The sequence below is a fragment of the Podarcis pityusensis genome (genome assembly GCF_964106645.2).
Source record: "Podarcis pityusensis genome assembly, chromosome: 16".
NCBI classification, from domain to species: domain Eukaryota; kingdom Metazoa; phylum Chordata; class Lepidosauria; order Squamata; family Lacertidae; genus Podarcis; species Podarcis pityusensis.
The window spans coordinates 5,210,259-5,226,991 of NC_138041.1; the positions used below are offsets into that span (position 1 = coordinate 5,210,259).

Sequence of the window (16,733 nt, forward strand, 5' to 3'; positions counted from 1 at the left end):
AAAGAAGGCTGATCGCCGAAGAATGGGTGCTTTAGAATTCTGGTGCTGGAGGAGACTCTTGAGAGTCCCATGGACTGCAGGAAGATCAAACCTCTCCATTCTGAAGGAAACCAGCCCTGAGTGCTCACTGGAAGGACAGATCCTGAAGCTGAGGCTCCAATACTTTGACCACCTCATGAGAAGAGAAGACTCCCTGGAAAAGACCCTGATGTTGGGAAAGATGGAGGGCACAAGGAGAAGGGGACGACAGAGGACGAGATGGTGGGACAGTGTTCTCGAAGCTACCAGCATGAGTTTGACCAAACTGCGGGAGGCAGTGGAAGACAGGAGTGCCTGGCGTGCTCTGGTCCATGGGGGCATGAAGAGTCGGACATGACTAAATGACTAAACAACAACAACAACATTTTAAACTCCTAAGCCTGAAGGTCAAGACTGATTTGCATGTGTGTGTGTGATTTGCAAGCCATTCTCTGAACCCTTTTTGGCTGAAGGGAGACATTAAAAAAAAGAGAGAGCTTTAGATTTTTTAAAAAAATGAAAAATCCACTCCTTTGCTCTGCAGAGAGCCTGCTTAATGTTATTTTAGAAGGCAAGGTGAGGTGATGGGTTGCTATTGGGGTTGGGCTGGGATCTGAATGTCCCTGAGGCGTTTGTGGGCATTTCTGACGCAAGTCTATGCACCTCCAAACCTGAGCCGGTTTAAGTTGTATTATTGCGGCTCTCACACATATAGGAGAAGGAAACCGCACAAAGATAGAGGCAGCTTTGGTCAAGATATTTATACTTTTCTGAGCAGCAGTGGAAAAAGAAACCCCGAATTGTTTGCCCAGAACAAATAAACAAAAGATAAGGTAGAGAAGAATGAGGTTTCCGTTGCCTACTTCCAAAATCTCCCCAAGCCCTGCATTTGATTACAGAAGAAGGGGCACAAACAAGAGTTGCCAACTTTTCCTGCTGGCAAGGCTCCTCTGCCTTGAACAGCTGTGTGAGAAGCAAAAATTGAACAGTGGGTACTTTGTGCAACACCGCACCTGAGGTTACTTTTAAAATTTATTTTTATTAAAGATTTCTTAGTTTACAAAAAAACAACAACAACCCTTCATTGTCTCTTTTTTCAGGCTGTGTTTCCTGCAGATCCTTTTTCATTTGTTGTGAGACATAGTGTTGCATGCAGTGTTAGGTTGGGAAGAAAAGAGGGGGGAAGAGGGGGAATGGTGAGTGGGGTGGGGTGAGGTTTGTGTCAGCATCACTTGTGTGGGTTCTGTTACTACTCGCTCGTTACATTTCCTTGGTGGTGAGAGAGGATGGGGGTGGCCTTACGGTCTAGTTCTGAGGTTACGTTTTCCCCTTCTGCTTCTCTGCTCGCCCTGAAGCTGTCGTTAACAGAGAAATCTGAGGGCTCCCTTGGATAAAAAACAAGGACACCAGCCAGGAATACCAGAGCAAAACAGCAGCCAGTAGGCTTGGTCTTTATTGAAGACTGTCATGACAAGACTCCCACCTGCCACACGGTGGAACAAGATGGAAGCCCCGAATAAAGAGCCCCCAAACTTTTATTAGCTGCTAATCCCCATGTTGGACGCGGGTGGCGCTGTGAGTTAAACCACAGAGCCTAGGACTTGCCGATCAGAAGGTCGGCGGTTCGAATCCCTGTGACAGGGTGAGCTCCCGTTGCTCAGTCCCTGCTCCTGCCAACCTAGCAGTTCTAAAGCACGTCAAAGTGCAAGTAGATAAATAGGTACCGCTCCGGCGGGAAGGTAAACGGCGTTTCCGTGTGCTGCTCTGGTTCGCCAGAAGCGACTTCGTCATGCTGGCCACATGACCCGGAAGCTGTACACCGGCTCCCTCAGCCTGTAAAGCAAGCTGAGCGCCGCAACCCCAGAGTCGGCCACAACTGGACCTAACGGTCAGGGGTCCCTTTAACTTTACCTTTAATCCCCATGTTACATCCCCCCCAAACTACATCATGGTTACATCATGAAAGGGGAGGTCTGGTGGCAGTAATCTGAGCATCCTGGACCCTGCCCCATGGTTCTCCTTGCCCTCCACCAAACACCCATCAAGTGTCACAAAAGAGATCTTTACATTTCTCTGTTTCCCATCCAAGTTAATCACACCCTTTTGTCTTCATCTGGGTTTGTTATTTCTGGAATGGCTACCTGTCTGGCACTCAGGTATCAGGATGCCAGGGATTATCACTCAGGCAGAGGGGCTGCTGAGGAGCTGAGCTCACATGTCTATATGGATTTCTGAAGTTTTCCCACTGAGCCAGTACAGAGATACATTTATCAGTGAATTCTTACATTTGGTATCGTGCAGCAAAGGCCCTTTGAATAGATAGGAAGAAACTGTGATGAAGTGTTTTGTGGGGACAAATCACAAAAGTCGCAAAAGTGATTGTGCTGGTTTTGGTAGTGGGCTGCATGTGCATGATATCTGCTGGAGGGGCAACCCCCCCCCCGCCCTATACATAAATTCCTGCAACACTGTTCAAGGCGCAGGAGCCTTGTGAGGGGAAATAATTGGCGCCTCCACCTGCGGAAGGGGAAGTTGGCCTTCAGGTGGCCTGATGCAAAAGGGGACTGGATTGCATGCTTCTAATCATGGGTAGGCAAACCAAGGCCCGGGGGCTGGATCCGGCCCAATCGCCTTCTAAATTAGCGTGTTTTTACATGAGTAGAATGTGTGCTTTTATTTAAAATGCATCTCCGGGTTATTTGTGGGGCATAGGAATTCGTTCATTTCCCCCCTCCCCCCATAAGATATAGTCCAGCCCCCCAAAAGGTCTGAGGGACAGTGGATTGGCCCCCTGCTGAAAAAGTTTGCTGAACCCTGGACTCTAACTACAGAAGCATACCCTCCAACATTTATCTGATGAAAACAGGGACGTCCCATTCCATAATGATAATTTTACTATCACTTCGTGACTTCCTGGGTGTTAGCCAATTGGTGCTGTTCTCATCCTAGTGCCACATCAAACTTGAAAAACCAGCTCATTTCCCTCTAAAGAAACATGGGTGTGCGGGGAGAGGAGCAGTTCCCACTGCTCCAGAAATGTTCTATCCAACGTCATTCTGGAACGTGTCCAGAAGAGGACGACAGAGATGCTCAAGGGTCTGGAAACCAAGCCTTATGAGGAACGGTTGAGGAGAGATAGGATAGCCATCTTCAAATATCTCAAGGGCTGTCACACGGAAGAGGGAATAAACTTGTTTTCTCCTGCGCTGGAGGGTAGGACTCGACCCAACAGCTTCAAGTTACAGGAAAGGAGATTTCGATTAAACCTCAGGAAAAGTTGATCAACAGAGGAACGGTCTCCCTAGGGAGGTTGTGGACTCTCCTTACTTGAAGGTTTGCATTGGCTCCCAGGACGTTTCCGAGCACAATTCAAAGTGTTGGTGTTGACCTTGAAAGCCCTAAACAGCCTCGGTCCAGTATACCTGAAGGAGCGTCTCCACCCCCATCGTTCAGCCCAGACACTGAGGTCCAGTGCCAAGGGCCTTCTGGCGGTTCCCTCATTGCGAGAAGCCAAGTTACAGGGAGCCAGGCAGAGGGCCTTCTTGGTAGTGGCGCCCACCCTGTGGAACGCCCTCCCACCAGATGTCAAGGCAATAAGCAGCTATCCTATCTTTAAAAGAAATCTGAAGGCAGCCCTGTTCAGGGAAGTTTTTAATATTTAACGCTGTATTGTTTTTAACACTTGATTGGGAGCCGCCCAGAGTGGCTGGGGAAACTCAGCCAGATGGGCAGGGTATAAATAATAATAATAATATTATTATTATTATTATTATTATTATTATTATTATTATTATTATTATTTTAAAGCATAGTTTGGATGGCCATCTGTCATGGATGCTTTCAGTGAGATTCCTGCATTGTAGGGGGTTGGACTAGATGTGGTTCCTTCCTACTCTACAATTCTATGCTTCTATGAGAGGGCAAGATTCCAGTCCTCATGGTTCCAATCAAAGCACTGGGTTAGGCAGGAGCAGTGGAAGCAGACCATTGTCCCACGTAGCTCAGCACTGTCTACACTGACTGGCAGCATCTCCCCAGGATTTCGAGGAAGGAGACATTCTGTGCACAAAGCAGGTGCTCTAACCACTGTGAACTACAGCCCTTCCCCGCTAGGTAGGTGCTGGTTTTTTGTAGCTCGATTCTATTTTGGAAGGTGATTGCATCACACCCTAATTATCAGGCGAGGAGTTTTAAGGGACCCAGAAGGGAAAGAACAGATGAATGAGTTTCCTGCTGGAACTCGTCTCAGTCGCAGAGAATACCAAAAATGTCCCAAAGTGTTCTATGCGCCAGAGGAAACGTCTGAGGAAGGATACTGTTTGGACTATGTGTCTGCAGCTGCCACGTTGAGAGGGACGGCCGTGCATTTAGAAAAGGGGAAAGAACCTCAATGTACGATAATAACGGAAGGAAACTTTACAAACCCATGGCTGGCAGCCAAAGGAGGCTGGGGACGCGTCTTCTAAAGAGCAGTTCCTCACTTTCATCCCCATCTGACAAGCATTTTGTAGTCAAAGCATCCTGAAACCCCAATGCCCAACTGGACCCTTCCCCAAAAACTTGGGCACATGCCTATGGCGGCTGTTTTGATCCCTGCCTCTAAGCGATCTTCCCTTGCCTCAGCCAAAAGGGGTCTTTGCGTTGCCCATCACTAGCCATCCAAATCCTGTTCCTTCTCCTGCCTCCTCTGCTGTTGTGGCAAATAAATAGGATAAAATGTGGGCTTAGCATCTAGCCAAAGAATTGTAGAGTCGGAAGGGACCCTGAGGGTCATCTAGCCCCACCCCCGGCAAAGCAGGAATCACAGCTGGAGAATTCCTGGCAGGCGGCCACCAAACTTCTGCTTAAAAATCTCCAAGGAAGGCGAGTCTGCCACCTCCTGACAGAGTCCATTCCACTGGCAAACAGCTCTTGGTATCAGAAAGTTCTTCCTAGGTGACCGTGACGCCACGTGACAGGAATGGCCAATGGCTTTCTCATGGAAGTATGTGTTGATTTTGTGGAGTCTGCTGTGAATGCAGAAAAAGGAGGTAATCCCATAAAAAAGATGGAAGATCATTGAGGGGTCTTTCTAGGCCAGGACACCTCTGGGTGCTGGCCGCCTTGAACTGTGTGCCAACCTCATAGAAGGAGGAACAACACCTACTATAGGCCTTTTGCAAGTGGTGAAGCAGTGTATAAGGTAAAGGTAAAGGGACCCCTGACCATTAGGTCCAGTCGTGGCCGACTCTGGGGTTGCGGCGCTCATCTCGCTTTATTGGCCAAGGAAGCCGGCGTACAGCCGGTCATGTGGCCAGCATGACTAAGCCACTTCTGGCGAACCAGAGCAGCGCACGGAAACGCCGTTTACCTTCCTGCCAGAGAGGTACCTATTTATCTACTTGCACTTTGATGTGCTTTTGAACTGCTAGGTTGGCAGGAGCAGGGACCGAGCAACGGGAGCTTACCCCGTCGCGGCGATTCGAACCACCAACCTTCTGATCAGCAAGCCCTGGGCTATGTGGTTTAACCCACAGTGCTACCCGCGTCCCTGAAGCAGTGTATAAGGGTGGCTGTATTTGTGATGATCCACCCCCGTGGGGGGGGGGGATTTCCTCTATTCTGACCGAGAAGTTGAGGTGATGAAGGCAGATATCCGACTTGCCAAGCAACATGGGGCTGATGGGTTGGTGTTTGGAGCCTTGACTGAGGATGGACGTGTGGATACAGAGATCTGCACAGCACTGCTGGCTGCTTCCCGCCCTCTGCCAGTCACCTTCCACAGAGCTTTTGACATGGTCTATGACCCTTTGGCGCAGCCGGGTGAGCTCCCGTCTTTCGGTCCCAGCTCCTGCCCACCTAGCAGTTTGAAAGCACCCTTAAGTGCAAGTAGATAAATAGGTACCGCTTTATAGCGGGAAGGTAAACGGCGTTTCCATGTACTGGCTCGCCAGAGTAGCTTCGTCACGCTAGCCACGTGACCCGGAAGTGTCTCCGGACAGCGCTGGCCCCCGGCCTCTTAAGTGAGATGGGCGCACAACCCTAGAGTCGGACACGACTGGCCCGTACGGGCAGGGGTACCTTTACCTTTATGACCCTTTGGCAGCCTTGGAAATGCTAATATCAATAGGGTCCTGACTAGTGGCTGTGACAGCTCTGTTCTAGAGGGGCTGCCCTTGATAAAACGACTGACAGAACAAGCTAAGGGCAGGATTGTTGTGGTGCCAGAAACCTTTACACTACCACTGGGGCCTACCTCTGCACACCTGAATATTCCATCAAGGTGGCCGATGAGGCTAAAGTGAGGACCCTGAATGCAATTGCAAAGAATATCCTGTAGAACAAGCTACTGTGAGCCAGGAAGACCCAGAGCCCTGTGACCTGCGGTAGACATAGCATAGGTATGACCTGCATAGACATAGACATTTCAACAGCATCCTTGCCAGCACTTAAAGGACATGTGTCAATCAAATGAAGAAGCCTCTGCTTGTTTTTCTCCTATTCCCACTTGCTCCACAGCCTTTTTTCCTCAGATGTCGTAATGCCATTTTGTCTGTGGAGAGCAAATGATGGGGAGGGGCTTAATTAAAGGGGCACTCGCCATCGGGCAACACTCTCCCTGTTAAGGTCTCTTCTCAAATAAAACCTGAAGCCACTAAAAAAAAGAGAGAAAGTTCTTCGTGATGTTTAGGCGGATTCTATTTCTTGCAACTTGAAGCCATTGGTTCGAGTCTTCCCCTCTGGAGCAGGAGAAAACAAGCTGGCTCCATCTACATCCTATAAAAGGATGTCACATAGAGGAGGGAGAAAGATTGTTTTCTGCTGCTCCAGAGAAGCGGACACGGAGCAATGGATCCAAACTACAAGAAAGAAGATTCCACCTAAACATTAGGAAGAACGTCCTGACAGTAAGAGCTGTTCGACAGTGGAATTTGCTGCCAAGGAGTGTGGTGGAGTCTCCTTCTTTGGAGGTCTTTAAGCAGAGGCTTGACAACCATATGTCAGGAGTGCTCTGGTGGTGTTTCCTGCTTGGCAGGGGGTTGGACTCGATGGCCCTTGTGGTCTCTTCCAGCTCTATGATTCTATGATTCTATGATTCCATTTAACAGCCCTTGAGATATTCGAAAATGGCTATCCTATCTCCTCTCAGTCTCCTGCTTTCCAGGCTAAACATACCCAGCTTCTTCAACCATGTTGTAAGAATTTTGAGGTCTCAAATATAGAATAAATATTCATAAATGCACACATATCTAAACAGATGAACCATGTGTCTGAAATAGTAAGGGAGAGCAATCCTGAAGCCATTTTGTCTCTCCCCATGACCTCAAATATTCCTCTGCTGTAAGGGAGGCAAATGGGGAAAGCCTTCCCATGGTCTTTTTGCTTGCAAATCCTGTCTTAAGGGTGCATTTGCATATGACTAGGGTGAGCCTGTGAACTGGATTCAGGAATTAAGAGTTAACCATCACAAAAGAATGGCCAGGCTGCCCAGGTAATGCAACCAGTGACCATTATCAGGTATCCTGGCAGACAGAATTTCTGCTGTGGACCGCCTCCTTCTGTGATGTATGTATGATGTTTCAGGGCGGTGGTCTTGGGCTCCAGGGTGGGCAATTTCAAAAGCCTATATAAGAGCTTGCACATCATTGTTCTGGGTGCCTCTCCTCCCTCCCTGCGTAGGGTAAGCGGGGGACCCTGTTGCAACAGTTTAATAAAGATCAGGCTTACTAGCTACTTTGCTTCTCAATATTCTCTTGTTGGCCTCTGTTATTTTCTCCTACTGATAGGGAACTCACTTAAGGACTCTATACGGGCTCCTGGATACCCCATAAGGGAGAAAGGGCAGATTTTGTTTACTTCAGGCTATTGGCTTGATCTAGCAGGCTCTTCTTATGTTCTTATGCTCCATACTGCAGGGCAGGAAGTTTCAGGAGACAGGGCTGCTTTTAACAGGATTTGTTTCTTTGCAGGAAGAAAAGGTTAGAGACTTATAGGGCGCCTCTCCCCGATCTAATTCTTCTTTGCTCACAACTTCTATATGAGTAAGGTTGGGGTTAAGAGAGGGGTGGGATAAAGGAAGCACCTAGGTCCTAGACGAAGGGATGCGGGTGGCGCTGTGGTCTAAACCACAGAGCCTAGGGCTCGCCGATTGGAAGGTCGGCAGTTCGAATCCCTGTGACAGGGTGAGCTCCCGTTGTTCGGACCCTGCTCCTGCCCACCTAGCAGTTCAAAAGCACGTCAAGTGCAAGTAGATAAATAGGTACTGCTCTTGCAGGAAGGTATATGGTGTTTCCGTGCGCTGCTCTGGTTCGCCAGAAGCAGCTTAGTCATGCTGGCCACAGAAGCTGTCTGCAGACAAACGCCGGCTCCCTTGGCCTATAGAGTGAGATGAGCGTGCAACCCCAGAGTTGTCCGTGACTGGACCTAATGGTCAGGGGTCCCTTTACCTTTACCAGGAGAAACATCAGCCGTGTCAAAGATGCCACTGACTCACCAAGCTGCCGCTTAGCAGCTCAATACAATACGTAACATAATATTTTGATGTAAGAGTTAATTTTGCGTGGACGCTGCCATTGAGAATGACAAGCGCCGCCGCTGGCGCAGCGCATCTTTGATAAACGAGCGCAGAAAGTCAAAAGTCCTTTAGTGAAACTGTAGGTATACATTTCAGCCAAGCCTCTTCTAATGCTCCTAAATAGCTTTAGTTTTCTTGGACCACATATGCAGATACCCACAATTTCGCTGCATGCTTTCAGGTGAAATAAAGATTTTGATCTACATTAGCCACTATGTTCTGCATGCATTCGTTGTGACGCATTCAGTTATTCTGGGACAGCCCCTGTTTTCAACTTTGAAAGTCAAAGGCGGTGGTTGTTCCATGAAGACTACATTTTAAAAGCATAATATTTCTGTGCAGCTGAAGGAAGCAAAGTACCTCCCTTTGCTAAGCAGCTAGGAAGTACCCAGAAATGAGAGAGATGTTTCTTCTCCACTATCTCAGTAATTTGCATATGAAGAGGAACTGCAGTTGATGAGTCAGACAGACAGAAAGAGCATGGTGAGGATATCAGAAGAGCTTGGCTGCTGCAGGATCAAGCCAAAGGGGGCCCATCGTAGCCCAGTGTCTTCTTCTCACAGTTGCTAACCAGATGCTCCAATGGGAAGCCTTGTTAATGGAAAAATCCGAGGGCTCCCTTGGACAAAAAACAAAGACACCAACCAGGATTATTAGGAGCAAAACAGCAGCCAGTAGGCTTGGCCTTTATTGATCTGTTGCAACAGAGTGCTCCCCTCACCCGCAGGAGAGAGGAGGGACCCAGAAAAATGGTGTGCAAGGCCTTATAAAGACTTTTGAAACTGCCACCCTGTAGATCAAGACCACCCCCAGAAACATCATACATACATCACAGAAGGGGTGTAACCTAAGACCACCCCTCAGATACATCACACCTACATCACAGAAAAGGCGGTCTACAACAGAAATTTGAATGTTGTTTTTCTCCTGTTGTTTATCTCCTGTCTGGCAGGTTACTTGATTGGATTGCCTGGGGAGCCTGGCCAGTCTTTTGTAGTGATAAACACTTAGTTCCTAGGCCAGGTCACAGGCTCACACCCTATTCAAACACAGACATACCCTTAAGACAGGATTTGTGAAGGAAAAGACAATGGGGAGGCTTTTCCAGTTTGACCTCGCAGAGAAAACATTTGCTCAGTTTAGGAATCAAAATGGTTCCAGGTCGGCCTTCCTGTGCTGATCTATGTATGTGCTTATGAACATTACCATATATCTAAGACCATAAAATTCCTATCACAGCCTGAAAACAAGACCTCAGTGCAAAAGCAGCACAGCTCTCTACTCAGAGTTCCCAGAAATCAATATTATTTGGGGGCATATTCTCTCCAGTGTAGAGAAAACTCGTCGCCTTGCAGGAGGAAGTGATGCATGTCCTCCAACATTTATCCGATGAAAATAGGGACATCATATTCAATAATAATAATAGTAATTCTGACTGGGCAGCCACAGCCAGTCTGGGTGACTTCCAACATATATAAAACTATAATAAAACATTTAAAACCTTCCCAATACAGGGCTGCCTTCAGATGCCTTCTGAAGGTTGTTTGGTTACTTATCTCCTTGACGCGGGTGGCGCTGCAGTCTAAACCAATGAGCCTCTTGGGCTTGCCGATTGGAAGGTTGGAGGTTTGAATCCGCATGACGGGGTGAGCTCCCGCTGCTCTGCCCCAGCTCCTGCCAACCTAGCAGTTCGAAAGCACGCCGGTGCAAGTAGATAAATAGGTACCGCTATGGCAGGAAGGTAAATGGCGTTTCTGTGCGCTCTAGTTTCCGTCACGGTCTTCTGTTGTGCCAGAAGCGGTTTAGTCCTGCTGGCCACAGCACCTGGAAAGCTGTCTGTGGACAAACGCCGGCTCCCTCGGCCTGAAAAGTGAGATGAGCACTGCAACCCGATAGTCGCCTTTGACTGGACTTAACTGTCCAGGGGTCCTTTCCCTTTCCCTTTTTACCTTCCTTGGCTCAGGGAGGTCACATAACTCCATACCCTCCAACATTCTCTGATGAAAATAGTGACAACCTAAGCAAAAGCAGGGACGCGGGTGGCACTGTGGGTTAAACCACAAAGCCTAGGACTTGCCAATCAGAAGGTCGGCGGTTAGAATCCCCGTGACGGGGTGAACTCCCGTTGCTCGGTCCCTGCTCCTGCCAACCTAGCAGTTCGAAAGCACATCAAAGTGCAGGTAGATAAATAGGTACCGCTCCAGTGGGAAGGTAAACAGAGTTTCCGTGCGCTGCTCTGGTTCGCCAGAAGCGGCTTAGTCATGCTGGCCACATGACCCGGAAGCTGAATGCCACCTCCCTCGGCCAATAAAGTGAGATGAGCGCCGCAACTCCAGAGTCGTCCACAACTGGACCGAATGGTCAGTGGTCACTTTAAGCAAAAGTAGGACATTCCAGGATCAAATCAGAAACTGGGATGGCTTCTGTAAATCTGGGGCTGTCCCTGGAAAATAGGAGGGCCTGGTGATGGCCTCCGACTTGGATGGTTTTAAAAGAGGATCAAACAATTTCGGGAAGAAGGCTACTGATGGCTGCTAGGCACAATGGCTCTACTCTGCCTCCACAATCGGAGGCAACAGTGCTTCTGAATACCAGTTGCTGGAGAGGGCAGAAGGGTAATAATAATAATAATAATAATAATAATAATAATAATTTTTTATTATTTGTACCCCGCCCATCTGGCTGGGTTTCCCCAGCCACTCTGGGCAGCTTCCAACAAAAGACCAAAAATACACTAAGATGTCACGCATTAAAAACTTCCCTGAACAGGGCTGCCTTCAGATGTCTTCTGAATCTCAGGTAGTTGCTTATCTCTTTGACATCTGACAGGAGGGCGTTCCACAGGGCGGGTGCCACTACCGAGAAGGCCCTCTGCCTGGTTCCATGTAGCTTTGCTTCTCACAATGAGGGAACCACCAGAAGGCCCTCGGCGCTGGACCTCAGCATCTGGGCAGAACAATGGGGGTGGAGACGCTCCAGGTATACTGGGCTGAGGCCGTTTAGGGCTTTAAAGCGCTCAGGTCCTGCTTGCAGATTTCTCCTGGGGGTCCCTGGGTTGGCCACTGCGAGGACACAATGCTGGAGAAGATGGGCCATTGGCATGATCCATCATGTCTCTTCTTATGTTGTTGGGTAACACAGGCAGCAGGACTGTCAAATGGCATGGTCTCCAATCTGGAAGTGAGCAAAATGTGTATTCTTCATTAGCCGGCTTACTTCATTTCCTGGAAGGGGGAAAAAGAAGAAGAGGAGAAGGATTTCACTTCCTCCAAGAAGCCTCTAACTCCTGCAGGTGTTTTCTGCTTTAGCAATCAGCCTCTTCCTTAAACAATGAAACTATGTCATACCTAGTTCCGGACGGACAGCAGCTGAATTATCCAGACCAAACACTTAAGAGCAAACAACGCACACACACACACACCAAGTTTCCTCTCCCTTTTCCAGAAATCTGAATCACGCAGCAACAAACACAAGGAGCATGTTTGTGGATCGGGCCGCTGATAGCATGGATTTCATTCCATCTTGATCAGCAGCCAGTGGGTACAGCAGTGAACAGAGATAAGATTTCCCTGGGTGCTCAGCATCCATTCGCTCAGAGGTAGACTGCTGCTGTACATGGAGGTTTCATTTAGACTGGGCATGGGGGAACTTTTGGCTCTCCAGAGGGGACTGGTCTACAACTCTCAGCAGCCTATATGCCACCCATGCTCAGAGACCTGCACTGGCTGCCGATTTGCTTCCCGGCCAAGTTCAAGGTGTTACTGTTCAAATATTAAAGCCCTTAAGAACTTTGGATGAATGTGCATGCAATGCCCTAAAAGAAAATGTGATGAAAATGATGTATAGATGGTATATAACACCTGTCAAGTTAGCGAAAATGTATAAAGTCAGTAATAAATGTTGGAAATGTAAACAAAAAGAGGGAACATTTTATCACATGTGGTGAGAATGTAAAAAGGTGAAATGCTTCTGGGAGATGATATATAATGAGATGAAAAAAATGTTGAAATATACATTCATAAAGAAACCAGAAGCATTTTTACTGGGCATTGTGGGGAGTGATATAAATAGAAAGGAATGTAAGCTCTTCTTATATGAAATAACAGCAGCAAGAATATTACTGGCCCAAAAATGGAAGCAAGAAGAATTACCGACGATTGAAGAATGGAGAATGAAGTTAATGGACTATGCAGAACTAGATAAACTATCAGGAAGGATTCGAAACCGGCGGGACCAGAAATTCACGGAAGACTGGAGTAAATTTAAGGACTACTTGAAAAGTATTTGTGAAGATCAGACAACGTTTGTAGGTTTGAAAGAAGTTTTGTGAGGAGTATTATTGGAAGTATTGCAAAAATGGAGAAGGGGAAGGATGATTTGTTAAGAGATGTAAAGGCAATATAAAGTTAAGAAATGCATAAGAAGTGGTTAAAACGGTGGATCATCAGAGGTGCTGATGGAAGTCTAAAAAGATTGTATAAGTGATAAGTTTTGTGGTACATTTTATAATTTATATGTTAAAATCAATTTTTTAAAAAAAAGAGCTTGGGATGAATGTACCTGCGAGATCGCCTTAGACAATATTCACCCATTAGGCCGCTTCGGTTGGCAGAATTGGCAATGTTACAGGTGCCTCATAATACTTATTCCTCATTTGTAAGAAATTGATGCGTTAGTGTGGCAACATTTTGAAACACACCAAGATTGCGCATAGTCAAAACACTTTGGGTCTGATGGCGGTTGGGATGGCGAAAGTCATTTTTCCTGGAATACTGACCCCTTTTTAATTAAAAATTATTATTTCCCCCCACACACGTAAAGAGGAATACGCACAAGTTAAATGTGCGTATAAGTTGCGGGCTTACTGTATTTTTAAACCCTTAAAAAGCCGGCAATAAACACCAGATTTAAACACATGCTGACGTTCTGCATGTCTGGACAGACTTTGCCTTAACAAATATGCTTTTTATTGTGTGCCGAGAAGATTACAGTTGCCAGATATCAAGAGGCAGGGAGATGCTGGAACGTTGACCCCATGTGAGTTGCAGGCTTGCTGGAATTTGCTTTATTGCTTCGCTGTTTGGTTAACCGCTTTGAGGTTTCCTTTCGTTTTATTAAATCCATAGCAAATAAGACGCACGGAGCATTCCAACGATTCGGGAAAAGAGGCGTTGTTTTGGGGGTTTTTTTTTATAACCAAGTGCTGCAAAAATCTTCATAAAATAAACAAGTGTGTACAATTTTCAACTCTGGCTGTTGGGCCAATGCTCCGAGTTGGAGGTTGGGCGAGATTGAACCAGCCCTGCAAAATTCCCCAGAACCCAAATTTAGTTGCAGTTTCTGTTCTTTCTCCAAAGGCCTCCCCACCCTCCTCCTCCTCTGTGTGCGCTGAGATCCACCTTCGCTTTCAGTTTAACTGAGCTGAGCTGCATTCCTGAGGTCTGTCGCTTGTGGCTTCTTCTTGAATTCCCTCCAGACATGTAAGTACCGCTCCCTTTTGACATCTCTCAGGTGGGCTTGCTGTATTGCCAGGGGCAACCGCAAGAGGTTTCCTGCCCCTCCCAGAAAACATCCCACCCACTATACAGTGGTACCTCGGGTTACGGACGCTTCAGGTTACAGACGCTTCAGGTTACAGACTCCACTAACCCAGAAATAGTACCTCGGGTTCTTTGCTTCAGGATGAGAACAGAAATCGGGCTCCAGCGGTGCGGCGGCAGCAGGAGGCCCCATTAGCTAAAGTGGTGCTTCAGGTTAAGAACAGTTTCAGGTTAAGAACGGACCTCCAGAACGAATTCAGTTCTTAACCCAAGGTACCACTGTACTAGAATAAAGGCTCATAAGAACATAAGATCCAGAGTCTGCTCATACCCTCCAGCATTTCTCTGATGAAAACAGGTTCGTTGCAAGGGGAAAAGCGGGATATTCCAGGGTCAAATCAGAAACTGGGATGGCTTCTGTAAATCCTGGAAAATCGGGACACCTGGAGGGTTTTCTGGATCATCCTAATGGCTCGCTTAGCCCAGCATCTGTTCTCAAGTGGCGAACCGGGTGCCTGTGCAAATCCAACAAGCAGGACCCGAACATTGCGATTCAGAAGCGTTCTTGCCTCTGATGGTGGAGGCAGAGCACAGCCGTTGTGGCCAGTGGCCCTCTATAGCTTTTGCTTCCATGGATCTGTCCAATCCTCTCATGAAACCGTAAGAACAAGGTCAGAACCCATAAACGAAACACAACAGGGCCGCCCAGTCAAACTGTACATTGGGAGACCCAGGATGGGCAAAAAGAAAAGGCTTGTTCAAATTACGATAAATTCAACAGTGTAAATAAGTTCTGATGGATGTAACAATGGATTACTGAGCGGTTTAGTTAGTTCATGTAAAATATGCAGGGATGTATGGTATGCAAAATGAACCACGGAAAAGAGAAGAAGGGAAATCATTGATTTAAGGTTGTTTAAATGAAATGTAAATTATAAAGCGTTAAATATTAAAAACTTCCCTGAACAGGGCTGCCTTCAGATGTCTTTTAAAAGTAAAATAGTTGCTTATTGCCTTGACATCTGATGGGAGGGCATTCCACAGGGCGGGCGCTACTACCAAGAAGGCCCTCTGCCTGGTTCCCTGTAACTTGGCTTCTCGCAGTGAGGGAACCGCCAGAAGGCCCTCGGCGCTGGACCTCAGTGTCCGGGCAGAACGATGGGGGTGGAGATGCTCCTTCAGGTCTACTGGGACGAGGCCGTTTAGGGCTTTAAAGGTCAGCACCAACACTTTGAATTGTGCTCAGAAACGTACTGGCTATTAATGGCTACTAGCAACAATGGCTATGTGCTATTCCTCCCGTGTTGAAGGCAACATGCTTCTGTATACAAGACACAGCAGAGTTTAATGGCTCTCAGAGGATGGTGCCCGGTTGCCACTGTGTGTGAGTCTCTGCTCCAGGGCTTGCCTCTCCTCTCCTGGGATTAAGGCCACAGAAGCAGGGGTGGCCAAACAATATCAAATTTGAGATTCACACAGAGAGAAGGCAGGCAGGCTTCTCTGAGGGAGAGAGCACTCAAGACCCCCTCAAAAATGAATTTAACTCAGCACCGCAGCCATGAAAACCCGCTGGGGAATAACCAACTCAGCCTGCACCCCATAGAGGGAAACAAAACTCCTCTGGAAAACCTATAAAGGAAGTAATGAAGACATCAAAACGTACTCGGGCTCGACCAACAGCTTCATCCATTTGACCTTTGCAATTTCCTGTTTCACCCTTAAACTTTGCTTCCTAAAGAAAAGAAGAAATCGTATAACTTTTGATCACCATTATACATAAGGGCATAAGAAATCTGCCTTATGCCCAGCCAGAGCATTGGTCCATGTAGCTTAGTGTTGTCTACACTGACTGGCAGAAACTCGACTACAGCTTCCATTATCCCTGACCACGTTTGGGGCCAGGAATGCTCACAAATATCAGCTACTAGAAACCCCAGGATGAGAGAGTGCTCTTGGGCCTGATTCCTGCTTGTGGGTTTCCCTTTGGGGCACCTGGGTGGCTCATAGCTATCAACCGTCCCTTATTTGGCGGGAAACTCCCTTATCCCAGCGCCATGTCCCGCTGCTGTCCCTTATTGATGATGTCCCTTAAATTTCCTGGGTTTCAAAGGAAGCAGCTCACCTCCCTCCCTGCCGGCCAGGGAGGAAGGAGGCTCCAACTGTGTTGCTTGGCTGCGTTGCTCATCCAATAAGGAGTCTAAGAACGACTGGGGGGTGGACCTTGCATGCCTTGTGCCGATCAAATCGGCCGCGTTGCCTGGGGACTCGCCTTTGCTCAGCGCTTCCCAGTGGAGAGGTGACGGTGGTTTCCCTTGCTGCGTCCCCTTTGCCGGGTTGCTGCACTGTGGGAACCACTGCTTGAGGCTTCGTTTGGCTTCTGGCTGGGCTTTCTACCTTTGGCTCAGAAGTTGAACATACCTGTGCCCGGAAAATCCCTTATTTTGGCTGCTGATCCCTTATTTTTGAGGCTGCTGGTCCCTTATTTTCAAATCTGTAAGTTGACAGCTATGGGGTGGCTACTGTGAGTACAGGATGCTAGACTGGATGGGCTCCCTTTGGGCCTGATCCAGCAGCCAAGCTCTTCTGATGTTCTTATGAGCCACACTGACTCCTGGAGCTGA

The 16,733-nt window shown here is 47.7% G+C and overlaps 1 protein-coding gene across 5 annotated transcripts in view; it reads left to right on the top strand.

Moving 5' to 3' along the window:
• Positions 1–3,976: 3,976 nt before the first annotated feature.
• The window catches only part of LOC308465094 (uncharacterized protein), a 38,013-nt gene continuing 25,256 nt past the window's right edge, over positions 3,977–16,733 (top strand). For 3 of the 5 annotated variants that reach the window (XM_080984931.1, XM_080984930.1, XM_080984934.1), the window contains exons 1-2: positions 3,977–4,131; positions 13,930–14,052. The gene's annotated coding sequence lies outside the window, so the exon portion shown is untranslated. Of the gene's footprint in view, positions 4,132–13,691; positions 14,053–16,733 lie in introns of those variants that run through there. The other 2 variants (XM_080984933.1, XM_080984932.1) reach the window with 2 other exon arrangements.